The sequence below is a fragment of the Etheostoma cragini genome, chromosome 13 (assembly GCF_013103735.1).
Source record: "Etheostoma cragini isolate CJK2018 chromosome 13, CSU_Ecrag_1.0, whole genome shotgun sequence".
Lineage (NCBI taxonomy): Eukaryota > Metazoa > Chordata > Actinopteri > Perciformes > Percidae > Etheostoma > Etheostoma cragini.
In genome coordinates this window covers 18373912-18380390 of record NC_048419.1, presented here as the reverse complement: position 1 = coordinate 18380390, position 6479 = coordinate 18373912, and the positions used below count along the sequence as shown (strand labels likewise).

At 38.5% G+C, this 6479-nt stretch overlaps 1 long non-coding RNA gene across 1 annotated transcript in view; it reads left to right on the top strand.

Moving 5' to 3' along the window:
* The first annotated feature begins 1834 nt into the window (after window positions 1–1834).
* LOC117955706 overlaps window positions 1835–6479 on the top strand; it is a 17028-nt gene continuing 12383 nt past the window's right edge. The window contains exons 1-2 of the long non-coding RNA XR_004659115.1: window positions 1835–1959; window positions 6109–6115. This is a non-coding gene — a long non-coding RNA (uncharacterized LOC117955706). The remainder of the gene's footprint in view (window positions 1960–6108; window positions 6116–6479) is intronic.

Here is a 6479-nt window from a genome sequence, read left to right as displayed (position 1 = left end):
AGACACACACACAACCAGCATATATTTCAAACAACAAAATGTTTTACTATATTTTATTGCAATGTTTGACTTTTTGGTATTTTTCTGCATACATCTTTCTTTTTGCTTCTCTAGTGTTTGAGAGGCTTTGAAGAACACACTTTAATTTCAGCAGATATGCAGAGCGGCCAGCAGGGGGGAGTGCTGATCTCTGCCAAATGTGACAGAAAACACTCACATACACACGTTTACACACACTCTTTCACACTCATATATTTGTTTCACAGCAAATTTTTGAGAAAGACTCCTTACAACCATAGGATACAGTGTAAGCCTTGAACTTAATGTTTTATATGTCTTAGCCAGTTCCACCACTCACAGTATAGTTTATATTTTTAAACTGTGACCATCACACCACACTAAATCAAAGAGAAGGTGGCAGAGTGTTCCAGTGCATTCTCATGAACAGGTTTGTATGATGTACAAAACGTTATGCACACTACCCCTGCATTGTTGCTCCGCATTGGTTCTCCAAAAGTTGATGCTTGTCTACCAACACGCTACAGTTATTAATAGCGCGAGAGGTTCTCAGCGCACCCTTTTAACATCCATATACATGTATTAGATGGAGGCTATGGTCTCCTTTTGCTTCAAGACTCCCCTTATATTGACCATTCCTGTTTGGGATTAGACCACTCTGCTTCAAATTGCACAATGAGGGCTAGACCTTGAGTTTACAGTTGGGAAGCTGATTGAAAATGGAGCGGGAAAAGCAACAGAGGGAAAGAGAACAACACAACACGCCATAACAAACCATTGCCCTTTTTTACAATTGATGTGACTTGACTGGTAGATTATAATAAAAATTCAATAATTAAACAACAACTCTCTGTCAAAGAACCACATCTACGGAAGCCTTGTTAGTCAAGTGGTGGAAAAATACATTTTCTGAAGTAGGCTACTATACTTAAGTAAAGGATCTGCGATGAGTACTTCTTATTGCTATCTTAAGCAAGGCTAGTACTACACCATGATTCCTTGCTTTACCATCATCTACGTCTGAACCTTGAAGGCAAACTTGGCAACCCGGTTCTGGTTCCGGCTGACGCTCCTCTGCAAGCTTTTGGATGGAGGAAACCTGATGGGACAGACAATTAAGGGCAAAGGTCATCATGCTGGTTTAAAGAAAGTGTACATAGTTTGTAGAGATTAAACTAAGGCCAGGTTCAGGGGACAAGTCAAAACAAGCTAGTCCAACTTGTTGCTTAGTTCTCGGGTAAAGATGGTTTAGAGAAAGTTTAATGTGAAAAAGCTCAATGAGAGAAAGACCCACTTTCTTATTGGAGCACCTCTGTTTTGTGCTCTAGGCTCTGTGAAGGAATGGCTTGGGAGTCTGGACATGACATGATCAGGAAGACCAGCAGAGAGAGAGTGTACAGGATATCTGCAGCGCAGCCATAATGGACAAGAGCAGCAAATATGTTTTATGAGGGAATAGAAGAAAGAAAGCTATCTATATGCAGATCCAATAAAAGAAGAAGGCAGAATGAATGAGCAAAAAACAAGGAGTGAGAATTAGAGGGTGACAGTCAGAGGAGTGGAGAAGACGGACTATTGGAGGAGGTCAAAGAGGGAAAGAGGAGTAGAGAAGGAAGAAAATTAGGTTTGAAGGGAAGGCTCAGAAGGAATAACAAAAGAGGAGGACATTAAAATGCTGCTAAAACAGCTCTTGTTCCTCTCAGGGAGGGTTTCCACAAGATTTTGTGAACCTGGCTGCAGGGATAAGCTCCTGGGCCAGTCAAGTTTGTCCACACCAAACTGATAATAACATCTGTTAATGAACCATATACAAGTAGCTGCAGCTACTCAGTGTTGCCTGCACCGATTCAGGTCGGGGTCTTTTCAATCGAAAGTACTCGCATATTATGAGCGATCAAGATTAACATAAAAATTGGCCGGACTTCTTCTTTAAGCAATGTAGTCACCAGAATGAACTGAAAGACAAGGAACTGCAGATAGATAGGAAGATAGATGAACTGTGTTACACTGTATACATGCAATGTAGACACATTCTGTGTGTACTCATAGGTACACCCCCACACTTAATCTCCTTTTAGCACCTTAGCAACTATTGGCTCTCCTGCCTTTTTAAAATGCATAAATCAAGAAAGAGATTAACAGACTCTAAAACAGTATTGCACATTATGACATTGTTACACATGACATTGTTTGATAGTGGCTTATGAAAATACTGGTATCATACAAACACATGGTTACATGGTGACTTAGAATAAAAATAGAAATACTTCATTTGTCAAAACCTGGAAAAATGGCACTTGACTTACTATAGCAAGCCTGCTTCCATTTGCATTACCATATAGTCTACAGAGGGAGAGCTGGTTGAAGCTTGAACTACACAATATTGTGGCAGACACTTTTTGGCTCAGTGTGGGTATATGAACTGTACACTCATCATGGTGCAACTCAGTGTAGGGCAACTTTTTTCAGCCGTTTTGTTTTCTGTCTTCAGGGACCCAGAATCCATCATGATGACAAAGCGGAGGCAGCAGCATCAAGCATGACATTTTCATATTGTAACTGACAGCCCATCGACACATTTCCAGAGAACACAATCACTCTTGTTGTTCTTGGGAACTTCCTGGACTCTTGAAAGAGACATGGAAATGTGACCCATGTGCATACAATGCCATACATTGGTGGGAGAGCAGGAGAGTGATCAAAATATGACCAATTTTTCCGATGCGGACATTGATTCCTATAGAGGAAGTAGATAATAACACTTTGGATTGGATAATAACTGAGGTAAGGAATGCTGTGGCATACAGAGGTGAGAAGTTTGTCTTTTCATAATAAGACCTTAGAATGCTCCATTAATGTGATACACATACAGTATTGGTAGCATGCAGTGAAGGGTAGCAGGAGGATGGCTGTGTGATTTGAAAGCAGTAGTCTTCACCTCAGACAGGGGTCCATAATGCCAATTAGCTGACATGCTTTATGTGAATGGACAAACTTTGACCAACTTTTCTCACTTGTTTACAAGAGTGTTATATATATTAAATGCTGTTGGTCATCGCTAAAAGCTAATAACATCTATCTGTCAATACCTCACCTGTCTGGGTTAGGTATTTCAGACTGCAGTCTTAGTGGATTACCAAAATCTTGAACGATGACTGCATCAGCTCCATGCCAAATACCTTGCCAGAAGTGGGAATAAAAGCTCCTCTGGCTGCTCTCTTTTATCTAACTTATCTTACTGAGCTTGTTTCTTGTTGATGTTGCAAAAGGCACCTTGAGTCAAAACTAAAAAAAAACTTTGTTGTTATCCAGATCCAGTTTGAAAAGGCTTTGTAGTGCACTTGGAAGGTTGCATGACCCATTCGAATGCAAACCCAGGTGGAGAATTACAGGGTTTGTGGTAAGACTCAGGGGCAGTATAAAATCTAAACTGGTTCAGCATCCGCCTCTCAAATATAGGATGAGGGATGTTCAGTAGAGGTGTAAACTAACTTCCAATAGACCGTATTTACTGTAATAAGGGAGATAATATGAAAACTTTATTTATGTAGTATGCACTTTGCACCAGCATGATGCTGTTGTAGAGTGGTAGCTTAGTCATTTCTGCCAGTCAGAGGTGACACTTTTGGCTAGCTAAATTACTTCCTATCACATTATGGATTGCTTCATCAACTTATAAATCAAATAATCAAAAAATGCTCATCATCATCATCTAGCTAAAATATAAGATGGTTTCTCTAGACATTACAAACAACAGACCAACTTACCCATACTAATAACAAGTGGGACAGAACTGTCCATGGAATGACACAAAAATTATATTTGCCGCACATGGAAGTCTCTGGATAGTATCATTTACATTCCACAAAATGGGGGGAATAAATGGTGGAAAAGCTCACAACACATTGTGTACTTCAGTTTAGTTCATTGTGTACTTACTGCATTTAGTTAAAATGAGTAGGTGCTCAATTTATATAAAAGTATTTATAGTGGATTTTAATCACCTTTTTAAAAACTATGTGAGTTGAATGAATTGAATGTTTTTTCTCTTACTTTTTCTAAAAGAAAAAAGAATTGACTGTGAATCCACAAGGATTTATAAGGTTTGATGAAGTTCTTAAGAATATCAACTTTACATAAATCTTCTTTGGCCCTGATAGAAACGTTTTTAGCTCAGACCTTGTTGTTCTGCCATTCAATTTGGCAGTTGGTAAAATTTTGCTGGATAATTGGAGAGATAAAATTGGAAGAAAGCAGTTACAGTATTTCACCAACAATCAAGATTCACTTAGCCCTTCTAGTCAGTTTCCATGGTGTTATTTTATTACAGTATATATTTTAAAAGTCTTGTACACGTTATATACATTCTGAATCATTGGACTGTCATGTCAATGCTACTTTTAGCATGACATAAAGGACACTCTACTGTAATCAGCTGTAGTCGTATTAACTGTGTCACTTTACGTGAGCCACTCACGGACCTGTTGACAGTCTGGTATTAAAACTGATATTATAAGCTGTTTACATGAATACTTATGAATATAATTATTCATATACAGGACATGTCGTTTCAGGCAATTGACATTTGTCCAAAGAAAGGAGTTAGCCAGCAGCAGGCGTTCACTGATTTCCTTATAATGATGGCAAAATTAGCTGCAGCTTGAGCCAAGTGATCTTCTGTAATTACCTTGGGTTCATTCTGGTAATCTTGTTCAGTCTCTGCTTTATTTTATTTGAGGCCTGTATTTTTGTTGTCACAGAGACATTGCAACACTGTTTTAAAGACGAGACTAACCTAGTTCTCTAAAATTCTCTAAATAAAACCAAGCGCATCAATAAATTAGTCTTGGCCGTTTGCTTTTCAGAAGTATGCCAAGAACTTCAGTTCTCATTCAGAACACAATCTTAATTTCCTTATGCAGTGTTCAGTGGCACTGCTGCAATGCATAAGGCTCCCTAAGTAATTTTGATTCCAAATGGATACAATGCTGTATTGTTGCATTTAAAATGGAACACAATGTTTCTCTCCGTGACGTGAGGGTTTTGCTGAACTGCTCAAACAAGAGCATTGATGTAACACACACATCCCCATGAACACATGCAAACAAATGTCAAAGCCATTGCACATCTACTAAAAAAACATCTCCAACTGCAAATGGCAGCTGCTATGAATAATGCACAGGGCTGCAAATAGGTGAGAATTGATTTAAATGTATTACTTGTTGCAAAGTGATTTGATACCATCACACATTCTCTGAATCACTCAACTCCGCAAGACCACATGGAGCATACAGACAGGGCTATGAATAATTATGTGATATTATATGGAAATAGAAACTGCAAATAGCCAAAAAAGAAAGATAAAACACTGCTGAATTGATGTGGTTTCTTACATGATGTGACTCTGTAATTGTAATTACATTCAATACTAGACTGTCAATGTCTACAGAGACCCTGCCTTTTGGCTGTATTGTTCTCATTATTTTCATTAGATTATTACAGGGTGTTTGGGTGTTCGTTATACTATAAAAGTGGGGTTTTAGCAATGAAATGACACAATAAAAACAAGCACAAAGAAATGGGGTATCAAACTGCTGAATAGGCAGTGTCTGATAAATCTTAGAAAGCATTGTGGTAACACATGTTTGTATCTATTTGACTTTGTTTCATTCAAGTACAAATTTTAATTAGGCTTTCTATACTGAAAAAACTCATTTTTCTCATTCTCCTTAATCAGAGAAAAAAGCTTAATATACAGATATGTATGCACACATGGCCCTTATCAGTGTGCTTTGCCTTAATGTCTAGGATAAAGACTGCTCGTCAAACAGATATATTTTTTCCATTAGCAAGCAAAGTACATAAAAGATGAACCCACAGGCATGTATGGAAGTGAAGGAAAATTACATGTGGTGTAGAAAAACAACGCAGTTCATTGCAAACCAATTTAGAAGAAGACACAATTAAAGCTGCAAGCAGCTTTGGGGTTACTGCCGGTTGCCGCTCCTTTCAACTCTACATTTGCGTGGCACTCAGACACTGCAAATCATCACCAATGAAAGAAGAACTATGAAAGATACCTCACACAAGACTCTATGTCTTACAGTTCAGTACCTGGTTGAATCATACAGGAAAATGGGAACTCTCTGCTGAGTTCAGTGATACCTCACACAATGGTTGACATCAAATTGGTATTAATTATAGGTGTGGTTTTAACACAGGAGGCGGGCCAAGCCACGACCAATGACAAAAGAACTTCTTCTGAGTTCAATGATACCTCACACAAGACTGTACATTAAACGGTTCAAAAGGCTTAAAAGGGGTGAGGTTAAAGTAAAGGGGTGGCTCAGTGTCACATAACCACACATAAGTCCCATGTAAATCAGATGATGTAGTCATAGGCTGATATCCTGTTGCCATTTTGGCCAAAAAATGTACGAAGGCCTAGTCTCTTGTCAATC